General features: G+C 43.3%; 1 protein-coding gene across 1 annotated transcript in view; it reads left to right on the forward strand.

The window, feature by feature from the left end:
- Positions 1-16492, forward strand: part of tspan9a (tetraspanin 9a) — a 180656-nt gene that overhangs the window by 40114 nt on the left and 124050 nt on the right. Inside the window, exon 3 of the mRNA XM_022197945.2 lies at positions 13042-13108. The gene's annotated coding sequence lies outside the window, so the exon portion shown is untranslated. The remainder of the gene's footprint in view (positions 1-13041; positions 13109-16492) is intronic.

The raw sequence follows: 16492 nt of genomic DNA on the forward strand, positions 1-16492 counted from the left end.
CTTCTGTGCCTCGCTCTTAAATCCTCTTGTCTTCATGCACTTCGTCTTTCCTCTCACATTCTCCCGTGTCTGCTGTGCCGAGCAGACGCCCGACGCCTGGGGTTGGCAGCGTTTTCTTTCCTGCCTGGCATGACCTGTAGAAGGGAGCTGGCCGAGGGGAGGGGAAGGCCGGGGCGAGCCTCGTGAACCCTGCCTCAGCTGGGTAGGACCACGGAGGATTTGTGGAGATCTGAACACGTGCAGGGGCCTTGAGAAGAATGCCAAGATGTACACAAGCATTCACAAACATGGCAGCAAGCAGAAAAACCACATACTGGCATTCCTCTGTGCCTATACACAAAACACAGAGAGGATGTGCGTGATCTGGGGCATTGTGATGAGGGGATCCAACATGCTTAGAATCTAAACACTGATTTTGATTCTAATTCTGCTTTGTGTTTCTGAAACATGATTAGTTTTCTACATTGTTTTGATGAGTGCGAGACACATTCAGTCAGTTTGGCAGCGTGCAGCGGCTTCTCTGTGCTTTGTGTGTTTTTGAAAAGCTTTTTGTTTCTGAGATCTGTAATTGTGAGTGCTCTCCATCATGATTACTTTTGGGTCCTTCTTCTCTCCTCCCATGACTCCAGAGTCTTTCGCTCTCTGCCATCATGCGGGATCTTCCAATCCCTTAAATGCACCTTGATTAGACGAGGAGAGGAGGGATTTCTGGTGGAGCTCAGAGTCAGAAAACACAGGTGTAGCCTTCCTTTCACACCCTGGCTGAGAGGAACATTTTACTCTCATGAAAAGCATCCTGTGTTGTAGCAGTCTGGGCTGGTACGAACTCAAACTAATTTTACATTCATTCTTCAGATAAAATATGATTTCTTTTCATCAAACAGGAGCCTCATTAAGATGGTTATCTTTTTCATGGCCTACTGAAGACCCAGAAAATGTGTCAGAAATAGTATTCTGCATTTGTTCTGAAGCCTCCAACAGTTTTAACAGTTCGTTGAGAAAAGATGCTGTGATATAATTTCAGATTATTACTTTCCTAAATGCATTTCTAATTTATTATAAATTAGAATGGGGTGGCAAGGGGCGGCAAGGGGCGGCAAGGGGCAGAAGGGGCAGCATGGCTCAGTGGGTAGAGTGGCCGTCTTGTAACTGGAAGGTTGCCGGTTCGATCCTCGGCCCGTCGTGCTCATGTTGAGGTGTCCCCGAGCAAGACACCTAACCCCTAATTGCTCCTGGTGAGTTGTGGTTAGCGCCCTGCATGGCAGCTTGCGCCATCAGTGTGTGAATGGGTGAATGTGATGTATCATGTAAAGCGCTTTGGATAAAAGCTCTATATAAATACAACCATTTTACCATTTAGAATTATAACAGGGTTATTGCACCTCAAGTCATCAGTGACTTTCTGATCTCTGATTTGCTTGAAAACGAGTTTCTATTATCACAAAGTACGGATATTTAAAATAGCGTCTGTTAGAATGATACGCTGCAGACCTTGTGAGATATATTAACAAGAAATTGCCCGTTGAATGCACATTTTTCTGCACATTGAAATGTGAGGCTGTATTTGGATGATAACATCTCAGGAACTATCAACGATAAAAGCCTGAATTGTTCAGTTATATCTCGTTATTGGATTACAATACTGGACAAGTACTTGAAACTGCTGCTAATTATGAATGAGTTGGAATATGAAAAATGCACGTGTCATGAAAAGTCCGATCTTTGAGCACAATAGAACAAAAGATTTGCTCATACAGAAGTCCATTAATGATGCTGTCTGAACCATATGTATTTACATTTCACAATTACACTTTTTACTGTGAAATTTAAAGTCAAAATATAAAAAAATGAAATTACAGTACAAAAATTCACATAGTTCAGAATATGCCACACTTGAAATCTGCATTTTCAGTTTGTTAGCTTGTTTAAAAATGTGGCTTTTCATGACATCTACAATTTGTTTCATCTTTCAACTCCCTGTAATCCATTTGATCTACTTGTTCAGTATTGCAGACTTTAAGTCATCATAAGAAATAACAGAGAAAAGTTTTAAGTTTTAATCTTTAATAGTTCCTGAGATATTGTCTTTTAAACATAGCTTCAAATCTTAATGCACAAAAAGCTGTGTTGAAAGTGCTGGCATCTTCTTTAAAACATGAAATCTGTGGAAGTATTTGATGTATCAATCTAAAATTTCACAAATATCTGTATTAACATTTATATTTCATGCTATGAAAATTTCAGAGACGGATGAGCAGGGATTGTTCTAAAAATTTGATGATTTGGGATCGAATAACCCTTCAATAATCAGCACAGATGCACCTCACTTGATTCAGTTATTCATGGAGGAAGTGCAGTGGATGCATGATGAAGGCAGCGGGGTCCACTGAGGCTGCAGATGTATGGGGCCAAGATTTTGGGCTCTGAGCATGAGGAGTAGAAAAGGAAACTTTTCTGCTCCTGCTTGTCAGTTCTAGTTGTCAGTGTGTGATTGTAAATAAAGGCACCCCTGGAGCCCTGGATTATTTGGAACACGAGGCTTTCATCTGTACAATGACAGAACCAGACCTTGTGGAATGAAGAGATGTGGGTGAAATAGCGGTCAGTGAAAGCTCTCCTCTCAACTCCTGCCCCGTGGCCCACAGTGCTATTGCAAAAATGCGTTAGAGGTCTTTTTATAGCCACTTAACACGCATAATCGCCTCTCAACATGTAAAGAACATTAAGAGATGAAATTGTCGGATTGTTTTTGTCTGCTGCGTCTGTGTTTGGCAGCGAGAAGTAGGGCTTTGTCCTCTGCACTGCAGCAGGCTAGGAGTGTATGACAGCCATTTTTGCTAATTATGTTTTCTAAGCACATATTTCATCTGCTGCTCACTGTTCCCTGTCCGCACTTATCATACCCCCCCTCCTCCCTGTTCAGTCGGCCCACGCTTTAATTCTCTAAGACTGTACCACCAGCTTGTCTATTACCTTAATTTAAAAGTCTGGAAGAGAAATGAAATAATAGCGGTTTTATCAGCTATAAATCCAGCATGGCATTACTCAGAGCAGACGGTCTCGCTGGAAATTAGCATGAATGGTGTGATCCTCCAACACTACATCTTGTGTCAGACTGGTGCATTTGTTTTGAAATCTTCATCTGTTTTCCAGTTCTTCTGTCACCCCATCAGGAAAGTTCAGAGGGCTGGAGGCTCGGCATGTTCAGGAGAGGAGGAACAAGATGCTTTATCTTGTCTTTTGGTTTCACATGGAAAAACACTTTATGCATTTAATTATGTCGATTCACTCTTTCTAAAGTCTGACTAGAATGGAATCCATCATGCATCAAATATTGTATATTTTCTGGAATCTCTGGCAGTGTTTAAAGTCTGGAGGTGAGCAGAACAGAGTCCGTTAACTCTGTCAACAGGTGATAACACGCCGTAGCCAATGTGAGATGGATTCTGTTAGGTCTCGGTTGATGACAGCTCACCCCCGTAGAATTGCAGTTCTCGCATCCCTCCCCAACCGCTTGTGTGCAGCGATCTCTGGTGAGTGTCTCCAAAGATATCTGTGTGTCTGCGTAGACGGGTGCACAGCTGGCACAAGTGTGTCCTAACAGATGCTGTAGCATATCCGTGTGCGTTTGAGGGGAGACAGAAAAATTCTGGCAAAGTGGACACTGCAGATGCCTCTGATTGCACGCTGGATCAGGAAGGAAATTCCTCCAGGACGAGAACGGAGGATCAACAGCCACAGCCTGCCGGTCCAACTTGGCAGAGTTTTGGCGGTGAATGCAGGCAAAGTGTATCCGCATGGAGAGCCTAAGCATGAAGGCACACACACACACACACACACACACACACACACACACACACACACACACACACACACACACACACACACACACACACACCAGGGACATCAAATCTGGATCCAGTCCAAACCTCCGTTGGTGATTGTACATGATGACTGCTGTTATCTGCAGGCTGAGGTGATAATCTACACTCATGTCTCCCTTGAGACTCTAAACCCACTCTTGTGCATTAGAGTCATGGCTGGCATCCTCAGGGGACAGAGGGGGTGGTGGTGGTGGTGGTGGTGGTGTTGTGAGGAGAAGAAACCTGAGAGATTATTTTTTTAAGCTGGACCTTGAGGTAAGGTTTATTACTCTGGGATTTATCTGGCGTTTAGGAGCTCTGGGGCCCTCAATCTCCACATGCAGTTGGATTTAAGGATCAATAGCACCTTCAATTCCAGGAATCTTCTTGGAGGGGAAAATGTGTTTTTTGTTTCTACATTAAGTTGGGGACATTGCAACTTTAAATCATAATCAAAATGACTTGAGTGTGACAATGGACCGGCCCAAGTTGGACCTAGTCTGTTTTGGACCACAAATTAAAGGAAAAACCAACATAAAATGTCTTTGGAAGGCCTAGGTCCTTTAAGAGCTGCCAGAACTGCCTCTGGAAATTAACTGTGAGGATGGAATATCATTCCTCTAAAACATGTCCCATCAGTTAGTGCTTTCATGATGGTAGTGAAGAGTGCTACTGTATGCAAAGTCTACCATAGGTGTTGCATTGGATAGAGATCTGAGGAATGCAAAGCTGCAGAGCTTATGATTCATGACATTTTCATTCTCATTAAACCATTCAGTGACCTTTAGTCCCCTCTGGATGGGAGCATTATCATCCTCAAAGAAGCCACTCCCTTGAGGACAGAAATGTTCCGTCACAGGACAAAGGTGATCACATGGAGCAGCTTTGTATTGATTTGCAGTGACCCTTCCTTGTAAGGGGATGAATGGATCCAAACTGTGCCAGAAAAATGCACCCCAGAGCTGCTTGATCTCTGCACTGAATGTTGCAAGCATTAGGGCCTGCACTGCTTCCACTTCAACCTCAAGATTCAAGAGTTTCTATTTGTCACATGCTCATACAGTATGTGTTGTAACTCACTGTGCAACAACAATAAGATATTCTGAAAGAACATTCCCAAAAACAGTAGAAAAAAGTCACACCATCATAAATAACGAAGAGGTAGAGATTGTGAAGCTTAGGTGCAGTGTACATTGTGCGAGAGTGCAGTTGTGTGTGTGTGTGTGTGTGTGTGTGTTGTTATGCATGTGTGTACATCCATACATATGTTAGTTACATATGTATATGATTTAGTGTGCTCTGGCTAACAAATGAAGTCCTGTGGTTTAGAGTTTGACTGAAGGACAGCATGAGGAAAGAAGCTTTTCCTGCCTCTCTTTGCGTTCACCTTGATCTCGTTCAGGGGCCGGCCAGAGCGTAGCCGCTCAAACAGTCCTCTGCCGGGGTGGTGGTGGTCCTTTCTAATCCTGTTTGCCTTGACGCCCACGCGTCTCCTCGTATAGATGTCTTGGAGGGTTCAGAGTGCTGTGCCCATGTACGCTCTGCTGACCTCAGTAGCTAATGCTGAGAATATGAGGAAGGAGGATTCATGTGGCCATGTAGCTTTTATTTGCACATCTTTGCAGACCAGTGCCGATTGTTGTTGCTCCACTGAACTCTCAAATGTGCCTTAATCTTTATAATGAGTGGTTTATTCACTGCAACTGTACTCTAATATCCTCTCTGTGAAATTGGGGACGGACTGTTTTTGCCAAAAGTCTGATCTTTTCATGCCTTGATGTTTTCAGTCATCTGAGGAAGAGCTGCTCCTCTGTTTTTCGTTACAAATCACAATGCGTGTGGTTGAGCAGAGCACATGACCTTGTTGACTGATGTCGTTCCTGTAGATGAACGTCTGCTCCTTTTGAAACATGAAATCTGTGTTTGGGATTCCTGTGATTCATGCCAACAATGAACCCTCTTTCAAAGCCGCTTTTCTCCTTGCCATCTCGGTACAAAATCAGAATCAATTGGCCATACTCAGCATTTTTATTCACGACACAGAGCATGATTTGATGTTAAATGGAGCGTCCAGTGTGTCTGTGTGGAAGCATCCGCATTAGCTGTGTTGCTCATTTATTCCAGTTTTTCCTCTGTCTCTTTTCTGAGGCTCAGTTGGTGTTGACAGTTGGTTTGTAAAATACTTTGATGTGTAAAATGTTGAGATTCTAGTCTTAAGGTTTTGAATCCAGTTGTTGCCAGTTGTTCTTGAAAGGATTTCTTTTGTTGGAAAAATGACGCGGGCAACCAGTGATGTCAGATACTTTATCCAAGGGAGCCATAGCGGTAAATAAACAATTTATCTGAATTTTAAGCTCATTTACATTGACCTCTGTAGGCTATTAGTCTGCACTGCTTGGTGTTTTATCCAGGAGTCCTTTTTGGCTCTTCAAGTGCAAAAACCCCAGCATGTAAACAGTGCAAGCTGCTGGTTGCTATCCATGTTTGTTCTGGTGCAAGAACACACAACAGTTGGCATTCTGCAGGACTGTTTACCTCCAGAACTCCGGTGGTTACTGACTGCTCATCCAATTTTACTGCCTGTCTGTCAGAGACTGCAGAATTTGTGCAAATTGCTGGAGACAGTCTTTCTTTGTAGTTTTCCAGTTATTGTAAGTTTCAACTCATATTCACTTCTTTTCAAAGCTCAAAGTCTTTATCGGTGCAAGGAAATTAGAGTCTTCAAAATGTTGCCTTTTGCAGCCATTAGATGAATTAGCTGCAGGCGAACATGGAAATAAAATCCTGTGATGCAATTGCTGGTACAAGGAGTAGATGCTGGATTTATTATAGGACAGGATGTTGGGTGCTTTACAGTTGGCATTAAATATGTGAAAATAAATGCAAAGCATCTGCCATGCCAGTTAGCATTGCGTAGGCATTTGGCATTTGACACAGAAAACCTGGCAGGGTTGGCGGTAAAGAAGGGGGGGTTTTATCAGCGTCTGTAGCTGTAGACAAGCAGCAGGGATGAATGGGAGATCGTCATCAGCAGTCTGCAGGCTTGCAAACGTCCCTTGTGGGAGTAGAGGTTTGCAATTATAATCCATTTGCATACTTGTTGGATTGATTTGAACGAACTTGTAAAAAAAAAGCTGCTTAATCAATTGCTGCACGTGATTCATGTGGAATGAGTACATGTGATCTGAGCATATGGTGCCTACAGCGTGTCTGTCATACATGTATGCTAGACAAATGAGTCAGGAGAAAGGGATTTATGAGTTTGAACATCTTATTGAACAGTAGAGTTTTATTGATGTAGTAACTTTTTCTGTTTCGCCTGTCCTCAGTCTGTGTCTTTTTTATTTTTTACATTTTTTTAAATTTTTCAGCATGGATTATTTTGCATTCCCTTTGTGTTCTGCATCTTCCTCGGAGTCCATCTGTTTATTTAACTCCCACACAACAACTGATCTAAAACACTGAAACCGTGGAGAATTAGGAAAAAAAGAACTGCCTGATAACCAAAATATTTATCTTACGAGGTGTCATTATCGTAGACAAACCTTTCACAGTTTCATAGCTTGCATTATTTGGCTAAAACGGTATGGTGCATCGAGTACTGTGTTGCTCTCGCAATATTGGTGACACAACAAATCCACAAGCAGCGAGATCGACGCTTCTCTGACTTTGTCTCAACACAATTATCAGCTTCAGAAGACATTGTTACAGGGAAGTTGAATTGGATTGCATTGCTTACACGCCCCGAAGTGTCAAAACAGGAAGAATAGAAAGCATTTAGCGTTTAAGCAGCTTCTGCTGTCTCGATGACGAAGCAAAACCTTGCTGCAGGGCGTGCAGGCCAGTCTTAATGTTCAGAGATTGGTTTTCCTTTTATTCGCCCAATGAGAGGTTAATCACTGACAATCATAGCAAGCCTGCCTGAGGACCTTTATACACAATCACCCTCTTCTTCTTACTGTTTTCCTTTGTGTGTTGCATGTTTCTCAATATAATAACCACCTGTTCTACGGGCGCTACATGCTCTGCTGGAAACTTGCATCTAAAGATGGTTTTGAAGGTCAAGCGCCATCCTTCCATAAACAAAAGGTTATTGTTTTTCTTACAAGGAGAGCTTTTACAGATAAAGCTGTAAAATGTTTATCATGTATTTGTGAAGCCGGTTAACCATAAAAGTCTCTGTTCCATTATATATGATTCCTTGTTTTGTGCTTTTTTGTTTTTATGGACCAAAAGCTTTTAATTGGCTTAATTGAATTTTAATCCGGCTCTTTCGGCCCCATCAACCTCCAGTTCTTGACTTTATGACTGAGTCCACATAAATTCTGCACACACTTACAGTCGCACATCTCACACACTGGAGAAAAATAACCCTGACCTTATTAATATTACTCTGACCAGCTATATTATGTACATTTGGCAGTGGCTCATACTTCACATAAGCTCAATTTGTGGCCCATTCTGCCGTCAACTCTTTGAAGCATGAGTGGTAAAGTAGCACACCCGTGGTGGTGATTTGCCCACCCGTGGCGCTGTGTGTTCAACTGCGAGGCTTTCACAGATAAATGATGCTGTGTGACTTGACAGTCGGGCTGATGGGATGGAGCAGCGCTGTCATAACTCTTCTCCGCCAGTGCGCCATGAACCTTGGCACATATCTGACCTCTGCGGCCCTCTCTAATGATGACAAACATATGTGTTCGTGTACAGTGAGGCGGGCAACATCACAACACCCAAGGAATGAAAGTGTAGACGCAATTATGGCCTTTTAAATTGCCTATTAAAGAAAAGCTGATAAATTGAGCCTGGAGTTCAAATAATGAACTGCTGAGGCTGATAATTGGCCGCTTCACATGAAAAGAGAGAATGTGATGATGTATCAGGAAGCTCAATGGAGACATGTTAATTATTAGCATCACCTAGACAACCCTTCTCTGTTCTTTTTCCAGTTGAAGATGAGCTCTGGTCTGTAGCTATGCTGACAGCTTTTTTCACTTGTAGTTACTGTAGGAAGTAATTGCATGGTTAAAGCTGCCCGTTGAATCCGCTGCTGCCTCTTATAATTCAGCTTCTGCAGAAACCTCCAGGCATGTGTCTCATCACTCAGCAATGCCACACAGTTTGGCTCACTGCCAGATTCTACAGTAGCTCCCCTCACAGCCCCCCGCTCAGCTTCCACACACATCAGCCAGCAATCAGAGCTTGGCCCGGCCACCCACTGTCTTGAATTACACAGCAATTCACTCTGATAAGTACCTGCGCCTTCGCCATGCAGATTTATGATTGATATCTGATTGTGGGGTTTCCGTACACGGCTGGAAGTACAGTAGAGCAAATGCAAGTACGGACAAAGTTAAACCGTCTGCCTCTGCCCAAGACACCGTTGTTTTCCGTCTTCAACATCCCGTGGTGCCAGAAGAGCCATGTGTATTTGTGTGTGTTGCGTGGCCGTGCACATTTGCTCAAGCATCCACGCTGCTTGTACTCTCCATAGTAAGGGATCTTTTGCTGCATTCCCGTGTGGATGTGTTATACCCTCCAAGGCCCCGTCCTGCTGTGCCTGATGCCGTGAAAAGGCACAACTGGGTGAGACCGAGGCACGACTACAATGTAAAGAGATGAGGAACTGAGAGTCTTGGTGCAGCTGTCGAGGATTTGGAAGTGTAGTTTTCTTTCCTTAGTGCTATGGAGTGTGATTAAGCCAGGACAGCATTTATATGGAGAAGCTTTGGCCTGAGAAACTTTGTCATGGCAGAGAAACGGAGACGGATGATGGTGGAAAGAGAATTATTTGAACAGACAGATATGGAGGGACAGCTGTTGGGTGCAAGCATCCTTTTGCAGGAAAAGAGAAAAAGCAAGGAGAGAGAAAGAAGAAGTGGGCAGGCCTGTAGAGTCATTTATAAAGAAGATGGTGTTCTGGATTACCCTTAGGGCTGTGTTAACACAGCAGAGTCAGCAGTATGCCAACTGCAGCACATCGTAGATTTCTTGAACTTACCTTACTGCACAGATGCAGGGCGGTGAGTCTTGTATATGAACCTCAAGGCTTTGCCTGAAGAACGATCAATAGCCTGTCAGCTCCTTTAACGAAGGAGTGATACCTTCATTTTACCCCGGATGTGTTTCGTTCCACGTCCTGTCATTTCAATTTCGCCGCCCCCCCCACCCAAACTGCACATGGAACGGAGATTAAGCATTGTTGTGTCTCAATTTATGCACTGGTGAAAGACAGGACTGAGTGTGGAATGGTTGGAAGGCTTTCTGCAGCATGTTGTCCATAATCCTTACAGGGTGTTAAACGAAGGATGGCATGATTCATGGAAGCGCAGTAAAACTCACAATAAAGCCAAAACAGACTGCTTCACACTCATTTCAGTAAATCCCAACTGGGCTTTTGGCATCCTGCTCTAAAGAATGACTTCATTACATCATTGTCAGTGAATTGTTGTCCATTTTTATGACTGTCCAAATTCGTTATTTCTACTTGAACATCCTTATCCAGAGCCATGCAACATTCTACCTTCGGGCTAGTCCGGCAGCTCTGCATTTCTTGAGCAGTAATGGTTCTCAGTCAGAGGAAAGCCAGCCATCCTCAGCTGACTTGCCAGTGTGTGCCAGCACTGGCCGACACCACTTCTTTCACAGCTGTGTGAGCTCTGTGTACACCACAGCTGCAGGGCTCTGCTCTCCCATGAGATAAATGATACCCCATTACCACACACAGCACAGCAGCGGCTTTTCAACGCCTCTCCCCATGCTTTCTTATTAAAACAAGGTTCTTTGTTTTTGTGGTCCTCATTGCAAGGCCACATACTGTACTTCAAGTCTGAGAGCCTGAAATGTTCCTGAGTTTAAATCTCTATTTATTAAAGATTCTTGCTCTGTCTCAGCCTCGACAAACGGGGGCTGTGTGTTGGAACACCAAGGTCAGTGTTCTTTCCCTGTCGGATCTTGAGGAATCGTGTTTGAATGCTAACACGCAAACAACTCCAACGCTGTGAAAATTTTCTCTGTGTCCACAGTGTAAATCAGAATGTCGTGTGTGCGTCTCAAGATAACTTTCTATCATCGTGGTCGCTGCAAAGGCACACATCTAGCACATTCACTTGTATACACATGCTCCACATGCTGCCTACAGACAGAAAGCGGGCAAAGGGCCACAGATGGTAAATATAGCTCACAGGAGTGAGTGATCGCATCTCAAGCCAAATTACACTCTGTTTGTAGCTATAGAAACACTGCTAGCCTCACTTTATGACTCCTGATGACCAGAAACCAACATCTGCCTCCTGAGCATGACTTACTGTGGAAATGCTGTTCGGGCCTTCTGCTAAATGAATGCTGACAGCCATCTTGTTTTTTCCATGGGCACTGTTTAAAGTTGGCTGTCCAGTTGGCTGTCCACAGCTCCCCAGGGAACAGGAAGAAGGCAAGCTCGTAATGATGTAACATAATTATATTTGTCTTGTCACAGAAGTGCGTCAATGGAGCCCTAATTAATTCCACTCGCTAATGGGAGGAACAAACTGCCTTGTTTTTCGCCGGCTGCATCGCTCTTCGGTTTGCTCTGCCGTCATTCTGTGCAGCGGTTGGCGCGTTCTCGCTCTATTGATCCTTATTTTCTCTTCATCTTGTTATCTGTCTGCCTTCTTATCGTTTTTCCGCCCTCACCTTTTCCTACATTCACAAATAAACATTACATTCATTCTTCTCTCACACTTGGCTTCTCTCCTGTTGTTCCTGCCCACCCAGCCGCTCGGTGTTTTTCAGTCTCTGCTTGACCTCAGGTCTTGTGACATTGTGTCTTTTGATAAAAATTGAAAACCCTGAAGTCCATTCATCCCGTCTTGTCCTTGCCTTTAAATCCTTTATTCGCTAAATGTGTTTGTAATGAAAAAATTGGTTCTGAAAAGGTGGCAAAAAAGAAATTATAGAATAAGACAATTCTTAGTGTTGTAATAAGATTCACACCTGACTTCCTATTGATCAAACTGAGAAGACTCAGACATCGCATTTCATAGGATGGTCCCCCAAGCCAAAACCTTCTCCTTTGTGTGAAATTTCAGCTCCACTAAATTCTCAGACAGCCTATCCTTTAATAGTGTGGGAAATTGAAAACATATCAAACTACCATCACTGTCCTTGCAGAGAACATGACATCGCCACACAGAAATGGTCCTTAAGGCACTTCCACAGGCCGTTGTCCTTCAGGGAGCTCATGCAATATCTTTTACAAGAGATAGAGGGAAACTTTAGTCACCATTCCTCAAAATAAAATGGAAATGAAGAGAGTAGCCCTGCCCTCGTAAGTCATCCTGTGGGGAGAAAAGTGACCCCTCTTGTATGAGATTGAGGCGCTAAATCAGCCTGCAGACACCTCCTGCTCCTCTCATCTGAAGGTGCTCCTGGAGAACCATCATTCATGCTGCAGAGCAAGCGCTTTGATATTCTGTGTATCTTTGCTCCAGCTTTGCAGCTCTGTGGTGCCCATGTGTTTCTTTTATATGTATATATATATATATATATATATATATATATATATATATATATATATATATATATAAAAATATGTGCCTCCCGGTGTTTGATCTCAGCTGTGCGCTTGACAAAGACAGCACTGAAGGATAAAGAGAATTGCATATGGGCACTGCTGCATCGGTGTGAGACTCATTTGCTTTCGAGACTCGCCCAGTCACCTTGACACGCCGTCCCCATGTTGGTGTTGTGACACTGCCTTCCACTGCACCTTGCAAGGGCTAAGAGCTTCATTGTCTCCAGCGAGGCTCAGACCAGCTGGCCCCGACATTCTGTAAAATCACAGAGACAACTTGAGTGTAGTGTTGAGTAACCTCCTGTAAACACACACTGCCTGAGGTTGTGCTGCGGACGCTCTTCAAATTTTAATAACAACTCCCGGCTGGTCGGATACAAGGCTAAGTTTTGATATTCCTGTTTTATTGTTTGCATAAGCATGTTACCTTAGGACATTATAATTCATAGGATCGGGTCTACCAGGGGCATACAGGGGAATACAAGCTTGCAGGAGAATGCTCACTGCTTCACTGATTTATCAAATGAATAAAAATAAACATGTAAAAATGGTATTCCAAAAAAGTACGTTTTACTGAGAGCATGGAGCATCAAAAAGTGACCGATTCGCTGTTTGTTTTTGCAGACTTCTGACCTACCCGGCCTGCGGTGCTGAAGTTGCATCCTCCTATTTCTCACACTCCTAAAAAAAGGTAAGATTTCGTCTCTCACCTGCCACACCTCTCTTCCATCTGTTATGACAATCTGTTAACATCGCAGCAAAATGAAACTGAGACTCTGTAATTACCCAGGAGGATTCCATAGCACTCCTCCTCCAACATCTCCGGTGTACTGTTCTGTTTATTCAACAAGCCCCATCAGATTGAAAAGCACTTTAGCTCACATTAATTTCGCCATTTCTTTAATTCCATCCCACACTGTTGCACTGGGGATCTCCCTTGAAGTGGAGCCGTCTCGGATACAGATGTACCAAGGTGGATAATCTTGTCGAAAGAAACAAAGTACAAATTGACGGATGTCGAGGAAGAACCGCACCGGTGTGAAAGTGGAAAGCGGGCCGCGCTGATAACCGCGCAGTACCCCCTGCTGCACGGTACCCTCGCTTCAAAGAAGAGCACGGCTTAAAGGGGCTAACTAAAATTAGCCGGGCAACAGATAACCTGTGCCTTGAGATCAAAGTGGGGCTGAACTGTCAGGCTCTTCGACGGCGCCTGTGGTGGCAGAGCCTTAGAAGGAGGAATGTGGAGTGAGAGAGAGACACACAGAGATGGGCAGAGAGTGAGGGAGGCTGCTATGCTATTCATGCAGGGGGATGAGTGTTCAGGAGGCCCTATTTCGAGGTGTAAAGTTCCACGGCAGGAGATTATTCACGGGGGTTTGGGATTGAAGGGTCAAGGTTTTTCTGTGTTGCACTCTCCTCCAAATGGCTCTGCTCCGATCCCCTCTAAGCATCCTGCTCTAGGCTTTATATTCTGCACGGTTTTTGACCACATTTGTTTACATCTTTGTGAGCAGACAGCTTATTTCCAGTACAATGTCTTTTTGTACTCTGCTGCATCCTCAAACTGTGTTTTTGGGAGAGTCTCCAAAATACTTGGAGGATTTGGATGTACATATTCATAGAACTTTAGTCCTACCTCAAGAACATCCTGGCAGTCTGTTAGATGCTAGTGAATGTTCTTAAAGACCTCCTCCAGTGAAAATGAAGATTTTCCCCTTGTTGACATGTCCACATGGTGGTTATTATATGCCAGGAGACACATCATGAATGAAATAAGCAGTCAATACCACGGATGAGTAATTTCCACTTGAAACTGCAGCTTACCGGCCTTGAAAACATGAATTCAGACTTCCAGGGCTTCAGGCTTTCTCCAAGGTAACAACAAATCTGCAGACCTACGTCCAGCCCTACCTCTCTGTCTCATTATTCTTCTTCAGCATCGGCTTCTTGGTCGGAAATGTAGTGAGGAGTAGTTTAAAAGTGATCGAACAGGACTGTACGTGAGCTGGTGGAGACATTCTACAGGAAGCAACAGTGTAGAGTCACATCTGAGCAATTTTATGATAGGAAATACATTTTTTTCATGGTAAAAACACATTTTTAGGAGTTTAATTAATGTTTAAAGGGAACTTTGATATGAATAAATGAACAGCGTCTGGGTTGATTTGGTCAACTTGCATTCTAGTCACAGAAACTTGAACTTTATTCATTACTTTTAGCTAAATGTTTACGCTTCTTTGCTCATTTTCTAAGAGGTTTTTATACACCTGCACTTTCAACTCATGCTGTTCATTTGTAACAGCTGGTTCAATGTGTGCATTGTTTGTTTTTTGCTAAATCATTATTTTTTTTCTAATAAATTGAGCTCATCAAATCTTCTTCGCGTCAAAAAGTAGATGCTGTACTTTACAGAGTCTACTGACTGGAAATATTACTGGATATAATGTCGATGCAAATTTGTAGCTCATGTTTGTGCTGCATGTATGTTTTATGTATAAAATTAAAGTAACTTCTAGACAAATCTAGTGTTCAGAGAACCCGTCTGCTCAGTGCAGCTGAGATCCTCTGGCATTTTAATTATTTAGAGTAGGCTTCAATTCAGCACATCCTTCTTTCTGATCAGCTTCCTCCATTAAGCGTCGATATACTGTTAATTGGGCCATCTTGTCACTGATTTCCTGGTTTAAATAAGCATATATTGGCAGCTGATTACGGACACCATTTTGTAGCGGATCACACAACATTTTTTTATTAAATTAATATCCTAAACTTCGAAAATACATCAATGTGATGTCATTCACTTATTATATTTATTCATTTATTGTCATTCAAGATGTAACTAAGATATCTATTGTGATTGAAGGATTTGAAGTAAAATACTGTAGTTTGGTGTAATGTATTATTTGTTTACAATCACAATGCCATGCTTCAGTTCTAAATATTTGCTGTTTCGCTTGCAAGTATTATATTGTGTTTTTGGTTCTTTGCAGTGCGACATCTCCAGAGTTACTGTGGGGTTTTCTGTTTTCTTTTGCGTCTCTTTTGGACTGTCAGAGATCTATAATCTATATCTACATCCGCGGAGTCGGCTGCCTCCTGCTTGTCTCGTTCTCAGCATGGCAGGTTTACAAAGAGTGTCTGCGCAGCGTTAAAAGACGAGGAGAGAAGCAGACGGATCATGAGGCCTGCTAGTGTTCGCTGTGACTAAATGTGTAATTAGGCAAACAAGCAAAAGAAAAACTCCTGAGCAGTGGGAAACAGATCTTTTCAGCAGAGTATATGCTGCCTTACAGCCGTACCGGTTGCATAGCTGTGTGTGACTGAACGATGTAGCCTTCAACCAACAAATCAGTCAGTTATACTGACAGACAAGGGCACGGTCAGGCGCATCTCACAGCCCTCGGGCTTGAGGTAACAACTCCTTTGGGCCTCTCTGACCACTGGTAGGTTTGCAGCTCAGTACAGAAGGTTAACATAGTGAGGTAGTGCTGGTGTGTGAGGAGCGTTGCTGATATCCCTCCTGTTGTGCTCCGTGAACGATACTGACCGATGCTAATCCATCTGTGAACCATTTACATATTTAATTCCCTGGCCCAACATCGCTACATGCACTGGTGGCCACCAGAGACCCCATATGCCTGTCTTTAATTGGCTATTGATTGACTCTGCCATGGCAGTGGGAGACAATAAATTACCGCCTGCTTGAGAGAGAGGGAGGTAGCAGACAAGTTGAGTGTGGGGAGTGTCAGTGTTATTCTGAGTGTCAAATCTGTGGGTGCATTATTTATACATCGCTCATTTTTATTTATGGAGCAAGGACCTGTGACGCAATGCACAATGGCAACATGGCAACACAGGCTGCCTCTTGGACGCAGTTTATTTGCATAGGTCAGCACACATTGGTTCTGTTTGGAAGGATGGTGTGAGTGTGCAGAAAGGGAAGGATGAGCTATTCAGTTTAGGTCACGGGGAGCCTCCATGTGACATGAAATTGTTTTCTCTACCCCAGTGTTCTTTGTCAGAATAAATAATGTGCTGTTTTTTATGCATGTGCAGCTGTTTGCATGTCTGGGTT

Source organism: Acanthochromis polyacanthus, chromosome 8 (genome assembly GCF_021347895.1).
Source record: "Acanthochromis polyacanthus isolate Apoly-LR-REF ecotype Palm Island chromosome 8, KAUST_Apoly_ChrSc, whole genome shotgun sequence".
In the NCBI taxonomy this organism is placed as follows: Eukaryota; Metazoa; Chordata; class Actinopteri; family Pomacentridae; genus Acanthochromis; species Acanthochromis polyacanthus.